General features: G+C 46.3%; 1 pseudogene; it reads left to right on the top strand.

Moving 5' to 3' along the window:
- The first annotated feature begins 13,497 nt into the window (after positions 1-13,497).
- LOC124044469 overlaps positions 13,498-24,488 on the top strand; it is a 183,437-nt pseudogene continuing 172,446 nt past the window's right edge.

Raw genomic sequence — 24,488 nt, 5'->3', positions numbered from 1 at the left:
TAGCGCTTTGGCGGACTCTAAAGCATAGTTGCAATTCTGGGACCACTTATATGGTACTTTGGGACTAAGTGGAGGTGTTAGGGGAGCTACTACGGTCAAAAAAATGTTCAGACTTTGTAACTGCATTTATGCAACGATACTTAGGAACAAGAATACACGGAGAACTCCAGGAGCTGTTACTGGGTTTTGCCATGTCATTCTGTAATAATAAGCTACCTCACTTCTCATTACTTCCCTTCTCTTAGCATTAACCCGGTACGGATGCTGACGTATAGGAGCAGCGTTCCCCACATCCACATCATGTTCTAAGATGGACGTGCGACTTGGAACGTCCTGAAACACATTGAGAAAACTATCAATAGGATAAAATCATTAGTTTGATCGTTATCCAAATGTTCCATTTGAGAGGGTAACTTTTCCAGCATCTCCGAATTGCATAAGTGTTTACACTGCTGTAACGTATGGCGTAACTCCAACCAATCCTCCTTATCCTCTTCTAGGTCCCAGCCAGGCTTCAGCACCAACGCAACCACACTAGAGATGGCAGGCTGGACCTGCTTACATGAGGAGCTGTCTGGAGAGTCACGTATATATACATTACATGACAAACATGGGAAGAACACCTACGATCTGGGGTCTTTACCACATAATTGGTGTCACTGAGTTTATTGTCCACAAAATATGTCTCAGAAAAACGTGCCAACAGAGATTAGCCAGGGATTGGCAACAAAACTAAAACTTGATCCCTGGTGTTTTTGAGATGAGGAGAGACTTTTGGGCTCACGCACATGCAGCGTGCAGTCTCTCCTGCATCTTACTGACATAATCCAACACATTTTTAAGGGCGCTACTGGGTGTAGGAGATAGGATAAGCGCCTTCAAAATCTTTAACGGACCCCGTTGGGTGTGTCCAAACACAAGATCAGCAGGCCTGAATCCTAAGGACTCTTGTATTGTTTCCCTGATAGCAAATAGGACAAAGGGCACCACCTCATCCCAATGCAATACTTGCGTAGCATCACTTTTAGTGTCTGATGCCAGCCCCTTGACTCTCCGGATGATACAGACTGGAGACATGATGGGAAATACACAGCATCTTTAACACATTTGAGAACAGTTTTGACATAAAGTTGGTTCCCTGATCAGTTTGGATTACTTTAGGGAGTCCAAACGTAGAGAAGAACTTCACTAGTGCCTTCACCACAGTCTTAGCCGTTATAGTCCAGAGAGGAATAGCCTCTGGGTACCGAGTCTCACTGCACATTATTGTTAGTAAGAACTGGTTACCTGACCTGGTTTTGGGCAACAGACCTACACAATCGATTATCACTCGTTCAAACGGTTCCCGCACCACAGGAATCAGGCATAGCGGTGCACGAGGAACTGTTTGATTCAATTTCCCAGTGAGTTGACATACATTACATGTTTTACAAAATTGGACAACGTCAGACTTGAAACCTGTCCAGAAAAAATGATGAAGGACACGGTTATAAGTCTTTGTGATCCCAAAATGTCCGGACCACGCCTGGTCATGGGCGAGTGACAGCACCTGCTGTCGGAACGGTGTAGGAACAACCACTTGACACACTTTACTCCAGTCATTAATTGTGTCATGAGATCCCCATTTCCACATCAAAACTCCTGCTTCCATAAAGTAAGCGGTCTCCTTAGTTTTAGCTTCCTCAGTGGAAATTACCGAAGCAAAACAATTGTGAAGACTGGTGTCTCCTTTTTGATATTCAATCACCTTCTCAGGAGTGACAGACAAAATAATGTAATTGGGGCGTGATTTCGCTTTCCCCTGCCTTAGTTTTTATGGGGGTAAAAACTGTCGGCCTTGCAGAAGGAACACTCAGTGCATTGTCTCCTACCTCAACATTCTCAAAAATTGAACTAGCCAAGTCCACCACATCTCCCAGCTTGCGAGATTGTGCCCTCGTTAAAACACAAGCAGGAAAAACATGGGGAAATGCTTGAACCAATTTATCATCTGCAGTTTTGATTTCTGGATTGTCTACTACTTCTGACGGTACCACCAGCGGTATTGTTCCCTGATAGCAATGTGACTCCTTTTACTGGCAGGGTAGATACTACACCAACACGGAAATGTCCTGATACCAAGTCTGACACTAAGTGGACCCAGTGTAATGGTAAAGGTACGGTTTTTGTCTCTATACCCTGTAATATGACATGCAAGCCACAATACGTTTCAGGAGACCAGGGTAAAGCATCAGTAACGATTACTGACTGCGCCGCCCCGGTGTCTCATAAGATTTGTATGGGCTTTTGATCAGCTTGTTCTCCAGTTAAGGAAACACAACCGGCAGAGATAAATGGAGCACAGACAGGATCCATTTTCCCAAATGCTGAACCAATAACTTGGTCCAACGGATGAGCCAAAGACTGGACTAAACCCACACATTTTAATTTAGGGGATGGTGGCAGGGACTGTTTCGGTTTATTTTTCAATACCGGGCAGTCCGCAATCACGTGATCCTTTTGGTGACAGTAAAAACATTCACGGATCTCGTGCGAAGGCTTAGGGTCGTTAGAGGAAAAGCGACCCGAACAAGGCACTGATGACGTAATCGTTCGACCTTCAATACAAGGAGCACCAAAGACAGTCTTGTGTGTCAAAGCTTTCTCATCTGCCAACACTGCTGCCTGGACTAAAGTCACCACTTTTTGTTTATTTAAATGAACTACAATTCTATCAGGGAGGTTCTGTCTCCTAGAGATGAACGTACTATGGTGCGGAAAGTGCAAATCAATCTCAGAACAAAAGCAAAAAGACCTTGTGAAGATGCTGGAGGAAACAGGCACAGTAAAACGAGTCCTATATCGACATAACCTGAAAGGCCGCTCAGCAAGGAAGAAGTCACTGCTCCAAAATCGGTTGCTTTCAAAATCCTCCAACAGCATTAACTCCCGAATATCAGCAAAGGTGTTAACTTTGCTGACTGAACACCAGCGAACAAACAGAGACTCCTTGTCCCTTGCAAACTCAACACAAGTACAGTGAGAGGGTTTTTTGTGGTTCCTGAAGCACTGCCTATAAGCTTCAGGCACCAACTAATAAGCCCGCAATACAGTTTTAACTATATTGTACCGCAAACTGTCTTCCAGGGAGAGAGCACTTCCTGGCCTTTCCCAGACAATTTACATTGTAACAGGAGTGGCCAAACCTCGAGTGGCCAATGCAGCAAAGCGGCCACACACTCAAACGCTGAGAAATAGGAATCAACTTCCGACTCCCGGAATGGAGAGACTAAAGCAATATTTTTACTCACGTCAAAGTAGGCTTGCTGACGGGCAGGTTGTGGCATCGCACTGGAGCCAGCGTCTAGCTCCAGTTGTCGGATCTTCACCTTGTCTATTTCCATTTTCCTAATTTCTAAATTAAACTTCATCTGTCTATCTCTCACTTTATATTTTTGCTCCAGTTCCAAATGGGCCAGCCTCACATTTAGCCTTGCGATCCCGTCTGAATGACCTGAAGCAGAAGATAAAGGGTCATATCGGGGTAATGTAAAGGGTGTACGAGCAACCCCTTCCTCTGCATCGTCCTCCGACTTGGCATCAGAAGGTCTACCCGTCTCCCTCTCATATTTCAATGAGAAAATGTGTTTTCTCATTAAACCCTCACTGACTAGCACCAAAAGCTCAGCCTTTAGGGCTTTCTCAGGGACGAAGAGTCCCTAATGGGCAGCTATAGCGCAAAGGTCTATTTTACGCAACCCCATCAAACGTTCAACAGAGGGCGCTTCAATAAACTTGGAGATGGCTGAGGCTGCCATTTTGTACACGGCAGCCTAATGAACACACGAAAACTAAACAAGTCATCCAAACTCACAACCTACCACCACACCTCAATCACCAATCACAGGGAGCTCAGAGCAGCAGGGTCCGGTGGGTTTAATGGATCCCGGATGAGCCCCCGTTATATTAGTAAGCCTCTAGGAAGAGAGAATGCAACACCCTGCTACAACTCAACTCCCCATGGAATGAAAGATGAAAGGGACTGTAGGTGCGGGTAAGGATGACAAAGGCAGAAAATATACTGTTTACGGGGAAATGATTTGCTCCTTCACACGGGAAAAGGTTCTTGACAGAACCAAAGCAAATGAAAGTAAAAGTTAAAAAGCCCCCTCTCCTACCTTACCTGCCTACCCACTACTTACTTCATCTTTTAGCACCACCTGGTGCCCTAACCAAAATACAGGGGGTGTTCCGCCCAGGTCTTATCTAGTGTGCATAGACAGTAAATACTACGGATGTTGTATGCCCGTAGGCCTCTTGCTTGAGCACTCCCTAGGTGCCTTCCCCTTCCCCCCTGGGAACACATGAAACAGAATAATACAAACGTAAGTAAACAACTTCAAGATTCAAAAACACTACGTCATATTGGCACACACATACCTCAGAGCAGCAGCTACAAGAATACTTAATGCTCATAACCATTTTTGAACTTGTAACACACTCTCCTAGCCTCTTGATGTCAGTATTTCTCTTCTAGACAGAGATAGAGAGAGAGAGCTGATGGGTAGTAAGGCTGTGCATCCATGCTTAGAGCCAGTAGTCATCACGTGTATGTGTGTAAGTGCGTGTGTGTGCGTGCACGTGCATCCACGTCCATGCACTTGTAGGTATACGCACACACACATATATTATACGCTTGAGGGGTGGGAATGAGTTTTTCGTGTAAGGGACAAAGCTTATTTTCCCCCATCCTCCGGGTGCAAGATCAAGCTCAAGTCCCTCCGGGTGCATAAGTTCCCCCGGGTGCAAAAGTGTGCGTGTGCATGTGTTCATTTCTGAATTAATTAATTTCTAAGCTCTTGAGAATAACAACACTCAAGCACCACCCTATGTTTGGATGGGAAAACTACAAGAACACCATTTAGCACAAGGTTACGCATGTGGTTTCCCGCCTCACGTATAAAAAAATAAAATTGCCTCTGGATATCATTGTGACTGGAGGAAAATGGCAATTTGCTGAAAAGAAAATTACAACCAAGGAGTATTTGGAGGCCTGTATGGTGGCATGGGCAGGGGTGGGAGATAGCCCCATGTAATCTAAGTGGGCTTTGTGGATCAAGGACGAAAATCGGAAAATCAATATTTTGTCTGGTTGCTGAGCGCAGTAATCTGGGTTTGGGGGGGGGGGGGGGGGTACGGCAACAGGTGTCCAGTTTCCTGGTAAAGTAATGCCTTTTTTGTCGGTCTCCACACATGAAAACATGACACGTGTCGAAGCAGAGGAGTATCTGCTTCTGAAACCAGTGTTGTGGAACAACACAGACTAAATGGAGCTTGAGAAGTGCTACAAAAATAAAGGACACTATGTAACTCACAGTGTAGGTGTCATTAAAGCAAAACTCCACCCCCCCAAAACAAGCTTTTGGTATTTGTTTCTTTAGTCCATTGTTGAAAATTGACCCAAAATGTTTTGCATGTCAGCTATCAAGTTTTCAAGATATATAACATTCTACATACAGAATACAGCCGGTATGATGCATTTAACCCTCAAACTTGATACAGTCATCTCACCAGACTCCTTCAAAAACATAAACTGAGCTGCTATCTGATCAATGTACCTGCTGGTTACTAAGTATGCTGTGTTCCCAACCCACTGGGAATATTTTTTATAGTTGTATATTTACTTCCTCTGTATCGTGTGCTTTATTTATTTTTAGTGGTATTGTGTGTTGTCCTGTTTGTTCACTGTTTTAATGTTATGCCTCTTGGCCAGGTCATTATTGTAAATTAGAAAAAAAATTCTCAATTGACTTATCTGGTAAAAATAAAGGTGAAATAAATCAGTTAAATAATGCAGAATCATACCGGTGTTATATTTAAGCAATAAGGCAGGAGGAAGTGGGGTATATGGACAATTATACCTTGGCTAAGGACTGTTCATAACCACGATGCAACGCAGAGTGCCTGGACACAGCCATTAACGGTGGTATATTGGCAAAATACCACCAACACAGAGGTTCCTTATTGCTATTATGTACTGGTTACCAACGTAATTAGAGAAGTAAAAATACATGTTTTCTCATACCCACGATATACGGTCTCATATACCACTGCTGTCAGCCAATCAGCATTCAGGGCTCGGACCACCCAGTTTATAATTAAAGTTATATATCTTTAAAACTTGATTGCTGACATGCAAAACATGTTGGGGCTATATCAACAATGGAATAATGAAACAAATACCAGCTGATAATTTTGTATGAAGTCTGTGTATGGTGTGTGTCACCTGCTGCCGCTTTCCCCCCCCAGGTTGCCCTGCACCATGCACTCCTGCCATCTATTACGCACACCTGCCTTCCCTCGTCACACACATCACTGATATTAGAGTCACCTGGACTCAGTCACCACCTGTTTATTTCCTCCCCTATATTTGTCAGTTCCCCAGTTCTGTTCACTGCTTCTGCATTCATTGTTTTTTGTTTGTGTTACTCGTTTGCTGACGCTGTTCCTGTATCGTTCCATGTCCGTTCCTTATTAAATGTTTGACTACCCGTACCTGCTTCGTCTCTCCAGCGTCTATGTGACAGGGTGGAGTTTTTCTTTAAGGTCAAGTGATAGCTGCAAGTTAAGACATTGAACGTGCATACAAGTCATGCCACATTATTACATAATGCGTGGGTGGCTAGGAGCATGTGTGTGTGTGTGTGTGTGCGTGCATGTGTGTGTGTGTATTCTTCTGAAGGTGTGCATGTGCACTCTCCTCCCAGCAGTGTGTGTGTTCCGGAGGTGTGAGTGTGACACTGTTCCCCTCACTGTCCATCCTAAGAGACTGGCATGTCTGAGTCACTCCATGTCCAAACTTTCCATCCAACGCTCCCAAAACCGTTGGTCCGGACAGCAAGGCCCTCCCGAGTGGGCTCTAGTGCTTCCTGAATAAAAATACATCCTTCAGGATGTTATTGAAAAGCCTCACATGCGTGTCTGGCTTGCATCTCTCTGCCTTTGGGATGTTTATTTTTTCTACCTTCCTTCCATAAATAAGAGAGGTGGAATTACTGAGAAACACAACATTGTCATAGTTTAATAGTGCTACCCAATGAGCTTCCTGCAATTGATGTCAGTTCCCGGTAAGGAACGTTTGGGATTTGTGGGCTGTTTGATTTGCTTGAAATACTTGGTCGCCTTTGATCTGTGGAAATGTGCAAGAGTGTTAGATAATATTGGATAGTTTCTTTGTTGTTGTCCCATCATTATTATGTAAAGAAAGTATTGCTGATTTCCAGTCCAAGTAATTTCAACACACCTGATTTAAATACAGTGTGTATGGGTTTTTGTTCCAGCCAAGCGTTAACTCAACACACCTGATTTAAATACAGTTGACCATTGATAGCTATACCAGTTTTTCAATCCCAATTCAACATATTATTTTTTACTCTGGATTTCTATTAGCAAGCTTCAGTTTATAACACGCATAGCAGTGCCAGTTCTAAACCATTGCAATTATCTGAATCGGGTGTGTTTGAATCAGAGCTGGCCTAGGACGAAAGCCTGCATAAACTGTGGTGGCTCTCCACTGACTCTGTCCTCCCTTCTGACCTTCTCCCCCAACAGGCAGGTCCAATACTCCAGGCCCATATAAATATCCCCGGAATGAGAGTTCAAAGGTGAGGGTGAATTGAATGGGGAATGGGGAATGAGAGTGGAGTGTACTCCCACCACCACTCGAGAGGACAGAGAGGACACTGGATCCGTCAAGTCACACACACTCAACACCCTAAATGCATTTGACACACACCATACACAGACTTCACACACCATACACAGACTTCACACACCAAACACAGACTTCACACACCAAACACAGACTTCACACACCATACACATACTTCACACACCATACACAGACTTCACACAACATACACAGACTTCACAGACCATACACAGACTTCACACACCATACACAGACTTCACACACCATACACAGACTTCACACACCATACAGACTTCACACACCATACACAGACTTCACACACCATACAGACTTCACACACCATACAGACTTCACACACCATACACAGACTTCACACACCATACACAGACTTCACACACCATACACAGACTTCACACACCATACAGACTTCACACACCATACACAGACTTCACACACCATACACAGACTTCACACACCATACACAGACTTCACACACCATACACAGACTTCACACACCATACACAGACTTCACACACCATACAGACTTCACACACCATACAGACTTCACACACCATACAGACTTCACACACCATACAGACTTCACACACCATACACAGACTTCACACACCATACACAGACTTCACACACCATACAGACTTCACACACCATACAGACTTCACACACCATACAGACTTCACACACCATACAGACTTCACACACCATACACAGACTTCACACACCATACAGACTTCACACACCATACAGACTTCACTTCACACACCATACAGACTTCACACACCATACAGACTTCACACACCATACAGACTTCACACACCATACACAGACTTCACACACCATACAGACTTCACACACCATACACAGACTTCACACACCATACAGACTTCACACACCATACAGACTTCACACACCATACACAGACTTCACACACCATACACAGACTTCACACACCATACACAGACTTCACACACCATACACAGACTTCACACACCATACACAGACTTCACACACCATACACAGACTTCACACACCATACACAGACTTCACACACCATACAGACTTCACACACCATACACAGACTTCACACACCATACACAGACTTCACACACCATACACAGACTTCACACACCATACAGACTTCACACACCATACACAGACTTCACACACCATACACAGACTTCACACACCATACAGACTTCACACACCATACAGACTTCACACACCATACAGATACACAGACTTACACAGACTTCACACACCATACAGACTTCACACACCACACACCACAGACTTCACACACCATACACACACACCATACAGACTTCACACACCATACACAGACTTCACACACCATACACAGACTTCACACACCATACAGACTTCACACACCATACAGACACACCATACAGACTTTCAGACTTCACACACCATACAGACTTCACACACCATACAGACTTCACACACCATACACAGACTTCACACACCATACACAGACTTTACACAGACTTCACACACCATACACAGACTTCACACACCATACAGACTTCACACACCATACAGACTTCACACACCATACAGACTTCACACACCATACACAGACTTCACACACCATACACAGACTTCACACACCATACAGACTTCACACACCATACACAGACTTCACACACCACCAGATACAGACTTCAGACACACCATACAGACTTCACACACCATACACAGACTTCACACACCATACAGACTTCACACACCATCACAGACTTCACACCATACACAGACTTCACACACCATACAGACTTCACACACCATACAGACTTCACACACCATACACAGACTTCACACACCATACACAGACTTCACACACCATACACAGACTTCACACACCATACACAGACTTCACACACCACAGACTTCACACACCATCACACACCATACAGACTTCACACACCATACACAGACTTCACACACCATACACAGACTTCACACACCATACAGACTTCACACACCATCACACACCACACAGACTTCACACACCATCAGACTTCACACACCATACACAGACTTCACACACCATACACAGACTTCACACACCATACAGACTTCACACACCATACACAGACTTCACACACCATACACAGACTTCACACCATACACAGACTTCACACACCATACAGACTTTCACAGACTTCACACCATACACAGACTTCACACACCATACACAGACTTCACACACCATACACAGACTTCACACACCATACAGACTTTACACAGACTTCACACACCATACAGACTTCACACACCATACACAGACTTCACACACCATACAGACTTCACACACCATACACAGACTTCACACATACACACTTCACACACCACAGACTTCAGACACACCATACAGACTTCACACACCATACAGACTTCACACACCATACAGACTTCACACACCATACACAGACTTCACACACCATACACAGACTTCACACACCATACAGACTTCACACACCATACAGATACAGACTTCACACACCATACAGACTTCAGACACACCATACAGACTTCACACACCATACACAGACTTCACACACCATACAGACTTCACACACCATACACAGACTTCACACCACCAGATACAGACTACAGACTTCACACACCATACAGACTTCACACACCATACACAGACTTCACACACCATACACAGACTTCACACACCATACACAGACTTCACACACCCAGACTTCACACACCACAGACTTCACACACCATACACAGACTTCACACACCATACACAGACTTCACACACCATACACAGACTTCACACACCATACACAGACTTCACACACCATACAGACACACACCATACAGACACACCATACACAGACTTCACACACCATACACAGACTTCACACACCATACACAGACTTCACACACACACCAGACTTCACACACCATACACAGACTTCACACACCAGATACACAGACTTCACACACCATACACAGACTTCACACACCATACACAGACTTCACACACCATACAGACTTCACACACCATACAGACTTCACACACCATACACAGACTTCACACACCATACACAGACTTCACACACCATACACAGACTTCACACACCATACACAGACTTCACACACCATACAGACTTCACACACCATACAGACTTCACACACCATACAGACTTCACACACCATACAGACTTCACACACCATACACAGACTTCACACACCATACACAGACTTACACAGACACACACCATACACAGACTTCACACACCATACACAGACTTCACACACCATACAGACTTTCAGACTTCACACACCATACAGACTTCAGACACACCATACAGACTTCACACACCATACAGACTTCACACACCATCACACACCACAGACTTCACACACCATACAGACTTCACACACCATACAGACTTCACACACCATACAGACTTCACACACCATACAGACTTCACACACCACTTACACAGACTTCACACACCATACAGACTTCACACACCATACACAGACTTCACACACCATACAGACTTCAGACTTCACACCATACAGACTTCACACACCATACACAGACTTCACTTCACCATACACAGACTTCACACACCAACACAGACTTCACACACCATACACAGACTTCACACACCATACACAGACTTCACACACCATACACAGACTTACACAGACTTCACACACCATACACAGACTTCACACACCATACAGACTTCACACACCACCAGACTTCACACACACAGACTTCACACACCATACACAGACTTCACACACCATACACAGACTTCACACACCATACAGACTTCACACACCATACACAGACTTCACACACCATACACAGACTTCACACACCATACACACTTCACACACCATACAGACTTCACACACCATACAGATTTCACACACCATACACAGACTTCACACACCATACACAGACTTCACACACCATACAGACTTCACACACCATACAGACTTCACACACATCATACAGACTTCACACACCATACAGACTTCACACACCATACACAGACTTCACACACCATACAGACTTCACACACCATACAGACTTCACACACCATACACAGACTTCACACACCATACACAGACTTCACACACCAGACTTCACACACCACAGACTTCACACACCAGACTTCACACACATACAGACTTCACACACCATACACAGACTTCACACACCATACACAGACTTCACACACCATACAGACTTCACACACCATACACAGACTTCACACACCATACACAGACTTCACACACCATACACAGACTTCACACACCATACAGACTTCACACACCATACAGACTTCACACATCATACAGACTTCACACACCATACACAGACTTCTCTCAAAAAAGAGAGATCCATATCCATATCATTTTTTAAATTAATTCAAATAGAGAAAGTTCAGTTGGTGAATTATCTGCCTCCTGGCTTTTGCACTATTCCCCTAGTAGTGCAAGAACTGCAATCCCCATCCATAACCACACCCATCTCACACCACTCCACCTCACCCAATCAAAACAGTCCCCCAACCCCCCCACGTAACAGATGGCCAGATGGCCATAGGGGTCGCATAGGGTTTAGTGGGGTCTCGAAGGGGGTCGTAAGGGGTTAGGCTGAGTCAGGGTGTTTGTAATTGTTGTGACATGGCTGGTGCCTGTCAGCGTGCAGGTGGAGGGCTAGCATGTTACCTTCAAGGCCCTCTATTGCCACTCCAATCACTCAAATGGTCAGGCTTTGGACAATGTTGGGGGCTGTCAGCTGGCCATCTCCAACGAGCCCCCAACAAGTGGATTACAGATTTTCTTTACTCAGCATTCACACACACCTGTTTGAGAAAGCCCTGTTGAGAGCTTGCGACTATACGGTTCTAACTGCAAAAATATGATTCTGAGATCATTGGCTCTAAAGTTCTGAACCCTCATTGGTTTGAATGGTGACAGCTATTTTTTAGCTTCTATTCTTTTGAACTTAACAATCAACATCCTCACCCTCCTCAACCCCTCACTCCTCACCCGATCACCCTCCTCAAACCCCTCACACCTAACCCCATCACCCTCCTTACCTCCTCACCCCCACCCCTCCCTCACCCAACTTACCCCTCAACATCCTCACCCTTCTCACCCCCTCACCAAACTATCCCTCCTCAACCCCTCTCTCCCCTCTCTCTTCACTCCCTCTCCTTCCTCACCTTCTCCCCAACCTCACCCCGTCTCCCTCCTCACCCACCTTTTATAAAACTGGCCAAACTTTTGCTATTTTGGCCATGGTTCAAGACTGTATACACCCAGCAACAGGGGGCAGTCAACAGTCCCACGTGCTTTGGAAATACCAGGAGCTCCCTCCTCTCAGTCATCCCATCCCAGTGACACCGTGTCGGGTAGCAGGTTGGCCTCCTCCTGGCCAATCAACTGTGCCGGCTGGGAATTTCGAATGTCTGTCTAAGGTGTTGAAAGCGCTTGGATGGGAGACCGGCACATACTGCTACGGACAACAGAAACTGATCAGGCCATGACAGACTATAGGATAGCTTATACTGCCATGTGTGGAGTGCTGTAACGGGTACTCAGGCTAAGACATTGAAGGTTGTTGTGTCTGCTGCTCTTTCATCTCCCCTCCCACCCCTCGATCCCTAATGGATTTATTCATATTTTTCATTAATTTGGGCTTGCCCATATTTAGCTGGATCTACTAAAACCAATGGCCTGGGATGTGGATTCATCTTGACTTCCTGAAATTAAATATGGAAGTGACCCTGACCCGAGTGTCAGTTTCCTACCGTATTACCTGCATTGGTCAGGTCAGGGAGCACGGACAGACTGTTCCTTCTGTTACCGGTGCTGTACTGCACCGCTGTAGCTCTGACGAAGCGGACTTCGGAGGTTAGGCCGTTTTAACGTATCAGAGTTCTCTGCATGCAAAAGAAAAGACAAAACATTTGTTGAGCACATATATGTTCTGCCAATTGTCAGCTCTCTCTACAACATAGACTCTCACTACACAGGACTTGGATCTGTGGAGGATCTAGCCATCATTCACACATACAGAACCTTAGCTAGCTAGTAGCCACATGTTGAATTCAGAACGTTAATATCATTACAGTACACACTCCCCTATTCCCCAGGATGCAGGGCAGTACACACTCCCCTATCTCCCAGGACGCAGGGCAGTACACACTCCCCTATCTCCCAGGACGCAGGCCAGTACACACTCCCCTATTCCCCAGGATGCAGGGCAGTACACACTCCCCTATCTCCCAGGACGCAGGCCAGTACACACTCCCCTATTCCCCAGGATGCAGGGCAGTACACACTCCCCTATTCCCCAGGATGAAGGGCAGTACCCACTCCCCTATTCGCCAGGATGCATGGCAGTACCCACTCCCCTATTCCCCAGGATGCATGGCAGTACACACTCCCATATTCCCCAGGATGCAGGACAGTAAACATTCCCCTATTCCCCAGGATGCAGGGCAGTACACACTCCTCCATTCCCCAGGTTGCAGGGCAGTGCAAGCTCCCCTATTCCCCAGGATGCAGGGCAGTACACACTCCCCTGTTTCATAGGTTGCAGGGCAGGGGGGTGTGGTATATAGCCAATATACCACCGCTAAGGGCGGTTCTCAAGCAAGACGCAGAGTTCTGGGATGCAGCCCTTAATGGTATATTGGCCATGTACCACAGACGCCCGAGGTGCCTTATTGCTATTATAAACTGCTTACCAATTTAATTAGAGCAGTAAAAATCAATGTTTTGTCATACCCTTGGCATACGGTCTGATATACTATGGCTTTCAGCCAATCAGCATTCAGGGCTTGAACCATCCAGTTTATGATTCATTTATGAACCTGGTGAAATTCACAAAGTATTTTAACAACTGTTACACTTCCCTGATGCTGATACAACCCCGCTGGCATATGTCCTTGTCTGTAGGGTAAGGAAGAAGGTTGCCAGCACCGAATAGCTGGGCAGATGAAGGCACAGGGCAGCTGGTTGCCACTGTAGAGGTACTCCACCTGGCGATGCCTGTCAGGCCGGGTGACACTCTCATACTTGGGGTTTACGGTACATTCTAGCACCGCCACCCTAACCATGGCTTCATCACCACCATAACCAGGTCTTCCTCTCTCCGCCACCCTAACTTTGGCTTCCTCTTTCTGCCACCCTAACTTTGGCATCCTCTCTCTGCTAACCTAACCAGGTCTTCCTCTCTCTGCCACCCTAAACATGTCTTCCTCTCTGCCACCCTAACCATGTATTCCTCTCTCTGCCACCCTAAACATGTCTTCCTCTCTGCCACCCTAACCATGTCTTCCTCTCTCTGCCAACCTAACCATGTCTTCCTCTCTGCCACCCTAACCATGTCTTCCTCTCTCTGCCAACCTAACCATGTCTTCTTCTCTCTGCCACCCTAACCATGTCTTCCTCTCTCTGTGAACCTTCCTCTCTCTGCCACCCTAACCATGTCTTCCTCTCTCTGCCACCCTAACCATGTCTTCCTCTCTCTGTGAACCTTCCTCTCTCTGCCACCCTAACCATGTCTTCCTCTCTCTGCCAACCTTCCTCTCTCTGCCACCCTAACCAGGTCTTCCTCTCTCTGCCAACCTAAGCATGTCTTCCTCACCTCCATAACCTTGTCTTCCTCTCTCTGTCAACCTAAGCATGTCTTCCTCACCTCCATAACCATGTCTTCCTCTCTACTATGTCAAATATGAAATATCCTGTTTCCACAGTATTAGCTTTCCCCTGTCCCATCTCTGTGCCCCTCTGGGCCATCTCTGGGCCCCTCTGGGCTTTTCACAATCAACTGTGTGACGAAGATAAGTATCCCACCTCCTCCTCCTCCTCCACCTCCTCTTCCTCCCTCTCCTCCACCACCTCTTCTTCCCTCTCCTCCACCTCCTCCTCTTCCTCCCTCTCCTCCACCACCTCCTCTTCTTCCCTCTCCTCCACCTCATCCTCTTCCTCCCTCTCCTCCACCTCATCCTCTTCCTCCCTCTCCTCCACCACCTCCTCTTCCTCCCTCTCCTCCACCACCTCCTCTTCTTCCCTCTCCTCCACCACCTCCTCTTCCTCCCTCTCCTCCACCACCTCCTCCTCTTCCCTCTCCTCCACCACCTCCTCTTCCTCCCTCTCCTCCACCACCTCCTCCTCTTCCCTCTCCTCCACCTCCTCCTCCTCTTCCCTCTCTCCCACCATCTCCTCTTCTTCCCTCTCCTCCACCACCTCCTCTTCCTCCCTCTCCTCCACCTCCTCCTCCTCCTCCACCTCCTCTTCTTCCCTCTCCTCCACCACCTCCTCTTCTTCCCTCTCCTCCACCACCTCCTCTTCCTCCCTCTCCTCCACCACCTCCTCCTATTCCCTCTCCTCCACCACCTCCTCTTCCTCCCTCTCCTCCACCACCTCCTCCTCTTCCCTCTCCTCCACCACCTCCTCTTCCTCCCTCTCCTCCACCACCACCTCCTCTTCCCTCTCCTCCACCTCCTCCTCCTCTTCCCTCTCCTCCACCATCTCATCTTCTTCCCTCTCCTCCACCACCTCCTCTTCCTCCCTCTCCTCCAACTCCTCCTCCTCCTCCACCTCCTCTTCTTCCCTCTCCTCCACCACCTCCTCTTCTTCCCTCTCCTCCACCACTTCCTCTTCCTCCCTCTCCTCCACCACCTCCTCTTCTTCCTCCTCCACCACCTCCTCTTCTTCCCTCTCCTCCACCACCTCCTCCTCTTCCCTGTCCTCCTCCTCCTCCATCTCCTCTTCCTCCCTCTCCTCCACCACCCTCTCTTCTTCCCTGTCCTCCACCACCTCCTCTTCTTCCCTGTCCTCCTCCTCCTCCTCCACCTCCTCTTCTTCCCTCTCCTCCACCACCGCCTCTTCCTCCCTCTCCTCCTCCACCTCCTCTTCCTCCCTCTCCTCCACCACCTCCTCTTCCTCCCTCTCCTCCACCACCTCCTCTTCTTCCCTCTCCTCCTCCTCCTCCTCCCTCTCCTCCACCACCTCCTCTTCCTCCCTCTCCTCCACCTACTCCTCCTCTTCCATGGTTTGTTTTTATTGGGACAGGTTGGAAAAATTCACAAGTCAGCACATTTGGGAAAGTCATTAGCTTAAAGGCTGGCCTCAACCTTGACAGTTCTCTCCACAGCCTTGGATTGTGAAACACAGCCACTGTAGCGCAGGATCTTGGTGTCACTCAATACCCCATGTTGGGGGATTTGTTTGGTCTTGGAAGCACTCTGGCTTTTGGTTGAGGGGAGGGAGAGAGAGAGAAAGAGAGAGAGAGAGAGGGCTTGTTAAGTTAATGAAACACTTGGTGATCAGCTGGGTTTTATTGCAATGGGAGCTGGAGGAGTCCGGCCTGTTCCAATCAGGTTGGGGTCAGAGACAGGGTTTTCCCCAACGGTTACCACTGGCCTAGGTGCAAATGTGACAATGACGCCCACTTCTACCAGGGGTCATTGCCATTTGAGCCTCTTGGCATAAAGCTGACTTTATGCTGCCATAAGAATGGCAAGTGATAAGAGGCCTTGTGCAGGACTGGTGCAGGAATGGTGCAGGAATGGTGCAGGAATGGTGCAGGACTGGTGCAGGAATGGTGCAGGAATGGTGCAGGAATGGTGCAGGAATGGTGCAGGACTGGTGCAGGAATGGTGCAGGAATGGTGCAGGAATGGTGCAGGACTGGTGCAGGAATGGTGCAGGAATGGTGCAGGAATGGTGCAGGACTGGTGCAGGAATGGTGCAGGAATGGTGCAGGAATGGTGCAGGACACAACAGAAAATAATTAATATCAAATCAAAATCAAATCAAATCAAATGTATTTATATAGCCCTTCGTACATCAGCTGATATCTTAAAGTGCTGTACAGAAACTCAGCCTAAAACCCCAAACAGCAAGCAATGCAGGTGTAGAAGCACGGTGGCTAGGAAAAACTCCCTAGAAAGGCCAAAACCTAGGAAGAAACCTAGAGAGGAACCAGGCTATGTACACATAGAGGGAGACACAAACAGAAAAACTGATGGGAAAGGTACACTCACACGCACACACACACACACACACACACACACACACACACACACACACACACACACACACACACACACACACACACACACACACACACACACACACACACACACACACACACACACACACACACACACACACACACACACACACACACACACACACAGGCATTCACACTTCCACAGGCGCGTACACAGGCGCCTGTGACGTGCACAGGGCCCTGACAGGCCAGGAAATACACTGCCGGAGCGAAGAACGCTTTCCCAGAGATATCAGTGACCCACACAAACACACACACACACACACTTCATCCCTCACGCACCATCAGTCACTACCATTTATTGCTGTGTTTCTGTTTATTTTGTAAATGAGTTTAGGGGATAGTTTTAGCAGAACCAGAAGACAGGGGCCCTGGTCATATTATATTATATCCTACCACACAGCATTTACATCCTACCACACAGCATTTACATCCTACCACACAGCATTTACATCATACCACACAGTATTTACATCCTACCACACAGCATTTACATCCTACCACACAGCATGTACATCATACCACACAGCATTTACATCATACCACACAGCATTTACATCCTACCACACAGCATGTGCATCCTACCACACAGCATTTACATCCTAACACATATCATTTACATCCTACCACACAGCATGTGCATCCTACCACACAGCATTTACATCCTACCACACAGCATTTACATCCTACCACACAGCATGTGCATCCTACCACACATCATTTACATCCTACCACACAGCATTTACATCCTACCACACATCATTTACATCCTACCACACAGCATTTACATCCTACCACACAGTATTTACATCCTACCACACAGCATGTGCATCCTACCACATAGCATTTACATCATACCACACATCATGTGCATCCCACCACACAGCATGTGCATCCTACCACACAGCATTTACACCCTACCACACAACATTTACATCTTAACACACAGCATTACATCCTACCACCCAGCATTTACACCTTACCACACAGCATTTACATCCTACCACACAGCATTTACATCCTAACACATAGCATTTACATCCTACCACACAGCATTTACATCCTACCACACAGCATGTGCATCCTACCACACAGCATTTACATCATACCACACATCATGTGCATCCTACCACACAGCATGTGCATCCTACCACACAGCATTTACACCCTACCACACAACATTTACATCCTACCACACAGCATTTACATCCTACCACCCAGCATTTACACCTTACCACACAGCATTTACATCCTACCACACAGCATTTACATCCTAACACATAGCATTTACATCCTACCACACAGCATTTACATCCTACCACACAGCATGTGCATCCTACCACACAGCATTTACATCATACCACACATCATGTGCATCCTACCACACAGCATTTACATCCTACCACACAGCATTTATATCCTACCACACAGCATGTACACCCTACCACACAACATTTACATCCTACCACACAGCATTTACATCATACCACACATCATGTGCATCCTACCACACAGCATTTACATCCTACCACACAGCATTTATATCTTACCACACAAAACACTGGTCATCCACCTATCATGTATTATGGTTACATGATTAGAGAAATCACTTTGTTCGACACTCTGGAGTCTGGTTGTATAAGCAAGACTGTACCACATGTGTGTGCATGAATGTGTGAGTGTTCATGTGCTCTATAGGGGATCGTGGGCCTGGACACACACTGCAGAGATCTGATCTGGTTCTGGTGTCAGGGAGTTCCCTGCTCCGGCTAAGAGACTTGAGGCAGGTCTCAGACTGCAGCAGTAATAGTATCACCCATCTCATTCCTGGCATTGCAAATGCTGGAAAGAATGTAGCGATGAAAGTTGTGATTGGCGTAAGCGCCGTGAGTGGCATTCTGGGTTTGGTGGTGGTGGGGAGCACAGCACCCAAGGGGTGATGGGCGTTCCAGCGATCTGGGCGGAGACATGCACAGGCGATGATTTCCGTCTATATGCTTCGTAGGCAGGATAGTCAGGGTACAACATGTGCTTTCCAAATCCCCAAATATATTTGTCCTGGCTCTCATTTACACACTTTTTCACCTCAATAGTTTTTTGTTTTTGTTTTTTTACGATCACGGTCCAGTGTAATCGAGGAACAGGCATTATAGCCTGCTAAATATGGGCCCGGAGAGAACACTGAGTTCTTACATCTAGTTTTATGTTCGACTCGTGTTACCATGCAGGCTGGTAGCTGCTCTAAAAGAAGACTGGTACAGTTATATAGTGTTGGCAGATGGAGGCAGGTGCGTTATGAAAACACAAACACAAGCCAATAGATTTCCATTGGGAAAGGCTATACTGCTGTACCGTTTATAGCATGACCTGAATCTATAGTCCATAGAAAACTACATACGAGAGAGGGTTGTGTTTGTTTAGAAACTTTATCAGACACTTTTATGGACACAGAAGCCTATAGTCCTGAAGCACGTTCAATGGAGATTCAAAGGCACAATCAAAGTCCTTTTTAGTAGAGGACTAGGCTATACATGTCAGCTGTGCATTGTTTGCATGGGTTAACAAGGAAGTTGATTGCTTTTCAATATTCCATCTGAAATGTCTCCCCATCTGTCTGACTGATAGCCTTAAGATAAAGGAGAGATAATGTCTCCCCATCTGTCTAACTGATAGCCTTAAGATAAAGGAGAGATAATGTCTCCCCATCTGTCTGACTGATAGCCTTAAGATGGAGGAGAGATAATGTCTCCCCATCTGTCAAACTGATAGGCTTAAGATAGAGGAGAGATAATGTCTCCCCATCTGTCTAACTGATAGGCTTAAGATAGAGGAGAGATAATGTCTCCCCATCTGTCTAACTGATAGCATAAGATAGAGCAGAGATATGTAACTGACTGTGTAACTGACTGGGGAGGAGGAAGAGGACAAGGTGGAAGAGAGGTGGAGGAAGAGGAGGGTGAAGAGGTGCAGGAGGAGGTGGATGAGGAAGATGAGTAAGGGAGGTGGAGGAAGAGGTGGACGAGGAGGAGAGAAGGAAGAGGTGGAGGAGGGTGATGGGCGGTGGAGGAAGAAGTTAGAGGAGGGTGAGGGGAGGGGGAGGAAGAAGTGGACGAGGAGGAGGAGGAGAAGGTGGAAGATGAGGGGAGGTGGAGGAAGAGGAGGATGAAGAGGAGGATGAAGATGTGGAGGAGGTTGAGTTGTAACAGGAGGAGGACGAGAAGAGTTAGTTACAATGAACTCTGAAATGATAGACTAAGATTATACCTGTATGTATAATACCACAAGCAGTCCTCTTCTTATCTCTCCCATGCAAATGTTACATTGGCCAATGACATCCTGTGTATTTGCGTTAAAGAACCTGTAGGAGTGCTGAATGACCAATATTTCAACAGCAATGCAGCTATCCCCCACCCTCCACCTCCCATTCCCCACCCCCACGGGGCTCAATGGGACACCCAGGGAAGGGGGTTGTGGAGGTGGTATGGATGGTTGACCCCTTGGCCTTCTCCATTCCTGTTGACTCAGTGTCATGGGGCCAGCAGGTGGATCAATTCGATGATGAATGCAATGGGGACAGGTGATGTTTTCCTCAGGCAAAACTATGTGTGTGTTTGTGATTCAACATGTATTTAACTAGGCAAGTCAATTAAGACCAAATTCTTATTTACATTGACAACCTACTGGGGACCGGTGGGTTAACTACCTTGCAGTTACTGTCCCAATGCTCTAACCACTAAGCTACCTCACAGCTGTGTGTTAAAAGACTAAAGTTAATTGAAGTTGCGATTTCTCTGTGTCTAATTCCAAAACAATTTAAAATCTCGCTTCAGTGAAATTGAGCCAGTGAGTTTGAACACTCCCATAAATGACAGCACACACAACACAGAGCTCTCATGGTGAACAGGCCCAATTGGTTCAACCGGACATGTATAAATACAATTATATTGGAAAACTAAACAAAGTGAGATAAAAAGTTATAGATTTTGCACTCTCCGGGAATTGAAATTGGGTTGTGCCTTGGCGGAGATCTTTGTGGGCTATACTCAGCCTTGTCTCAGGATGGTAAGTTGGTGGTTGAAGATATCCCTCTAGTGGTGTGGGGGCTGTGCTTTGGCAAAGTTGGTGGGGTTATATCCTTCCTTTTTGGCCCTGTCCGGGGGTGTCCTCGGATGGGCCACAGTGTCTCCTGACCCCTTCTGTCTCAGCCTCCAGTATTTATGCTGCAGTAGTTTATGTGTCGGGGGGCTTGGGTCAGTTTGTTATATCTGGAGTACTTCTCCTGTCCTATTTGGTGTCCTGTGTGAATTTAAGTGTGCTCTCTCTAATTCTCTCTTTCTCTCTTTCTTTCTCTCTCGGAGGACCTGATCCCTAGGACCATGCCTCAGGACTACCTGACATGATGACTCTTTGCTGTCCCCAGTCCACCTGGCAGTGCTGCTGCTCCAGTTTCAACTGTTCTGCCTTATTATTATTGGACCATGCTGGTCATTTATGAACAATTGAACATCTTGGCCGTGTTCTGTTATAATCTCCACCCGGCACAGCCAGAAGAGGACTGGCCACTCCACATAGCCTGGTTCCTCTCTAGGTTTCTTCCTAGGTTTTGGCCTTTCTAGGGAGTTTTTCCTAGCCACCGTGCTTCTACACCTGCATTGCTTGCTGTTTGGGGTTTTAGGCTGGGTTTCTGTACAGCACTTTGAGATATCAGCTCATGTACGAAGGGCTATATAAATACATTTTATTTTATTTTATTTTGATTTGATTTAAACATATTTGGCTTCTCACTGTGAGAATTACCCGGCACCTGGAGCCCAGGAAAGAATCTAGCATCAGATACAGTCATTAAAAATATTACTCACATTGATGCACTGGAGCATTCACTGTGAATACTCTGTTGGTAATCACACACTAGCCTGCTCTGGCTGCCATGTGGGAGCTGAAGTGTGTGTGTGTGAGTCTGCACTTATGTCTCCCTTTGAATGTGGAGCTACAGTTCTTCATCTGTGTGTGAGCATGTGCTTTGCTCTGAATTCACCATCCTGCTTGTCTGTTGCGTGGTAACAGACAGACAAATAGACAGATAGACAGACAGACAGACAGACAGACAGACAGACAGACAGACAGACAGACAGACAGACAGACAGACAGACAGACAGACAGACAGACAGACAGACAGACAGACAGACAGACAGACAGACAGACAGACAGACAGACAGACAGACAGACAGACAGACAGACAGACAGACAGACAGACAGACAGACAGACAGACAGACAGGCAGCAGGCAGATGGGTATTATGTGTGTGTGCCAGGTCTTGCGGGGTGGCCAGAGGCATGGCACTGAGGCAGAACTAGCTCTTGGCTGACCCCGAGTCCACCAGGGCTTGTTCACTCACTCACCTCATTAGTTTGACAGGAGCTACCAAACAAATGGAGGGCATCATTGGTTTAAAAAAAAGAAGCTAATTTTGAGCCCTCCCTGTCAAGCACACTCTGTACACAAACACAAACCCACACATAAACATTCACACACACACAGAAACACGCACAGAGGCACAGAGGCCTGTTGATTGTCAAACACACTCTGAACACAAACACAAACCCACACATAAACATTCACACACACAGAGAGACAGATACACAGAAACACGCACAGAGGCACAGAGGCCTGTTGATTGTCAAACACACTCTGTACACAAACACAAATCCACACATAAACATTCACACACACAGAGAGACAGAGACACAGAAAACACGCACAGAGGCCTGTTGATTGTCAAACACACTCTGTACACAAACACAAATCCACACATAAACATTCACACATACAGAGAGACAGAGACACAGAAACACGCACAGAGGCACAGAGGCCTGTTGATTGTCAAACACACTCTGTACACAAACCCACACATAAACATTCACACAGGGAGACAGAGACACAGAAACACACACAGAGCCATGCATGAGTACACAGACAAACACACAGACACAGACAAACAAACATGGTGATCCAATGCTTCGCTCACATTACTGGACTGACAGTCTAGGGTCAGAGGTGACATCATCACACTGTAGGTTTAAACTTCCTCAAAGCGCTTCATTTCATGATACACTTGCATTTTACAGAGTCGAAGCAGACATTTTACATGACATCAACCTTTCACGCAGTACATGGTTTATTTAGCTTGAGCACACTGCTAATTTCAATGAACGCATAGCTGCCACTGAAATATTTATATGGAAGTGAACTAACCCAATAAATGAATGATGAGGAGTTGGTTCTTTTCCCTCTCTTTACTTTCTGTGTTTCTGTCTGGTCATGCTTTCTACCTAATGGAAAAATAGATTCTTCCTTAAACAAGATCTTATTGTGACTACGTGCTATACCCTAACTGTAAACGTGGAGTTACCATGGTATGGACTCTAGCAGATTTGGGTTAAAATAGTATTTTAAATCTTTCTAGTTTGATTAAGACTGCCTGAAGTGCAAGATGGCAGTTTTGAGACTATTCTATTGGTTTCATTATGCCAGGCAAGCTCAATCAAGCCCAGATAAAGCCCAGATAAGTATAAATGATTTCCATGATGACTTGAATTCAGCGCTGTTGTGTGTATTCTCATTAAACTGATTGAACTGTTCATGTCTGTAGGGGCAGAAAAAAACACGGTGGTGATTAATT

The sequence above is a fragment of the Oncorhynchus gorbuscha genome, linkage group LG09 (genome assembly GCF_021184085.1).
Source record: "Oncorhynchus gorbuscha isolate QuinsamMale2020 ecotype Even-year linkage group LG09, OgorEven_v1.0, whole genome shotgun sequence".
In the NCBI taxonomy this organism is placed as follows: domain Eukaryota; kingdom Metazoa; phylum Chordata; class Actinopteri; order Salmoniformes; family Salmonidae; genus Oncorhynchus; species Oncorhynchus gorbuscha.
The sequence above is the reverse complement of the archived record's forward strand: the minus strand, read 5'-3'. Positions and strand labels throughout refer to the sequence as shown.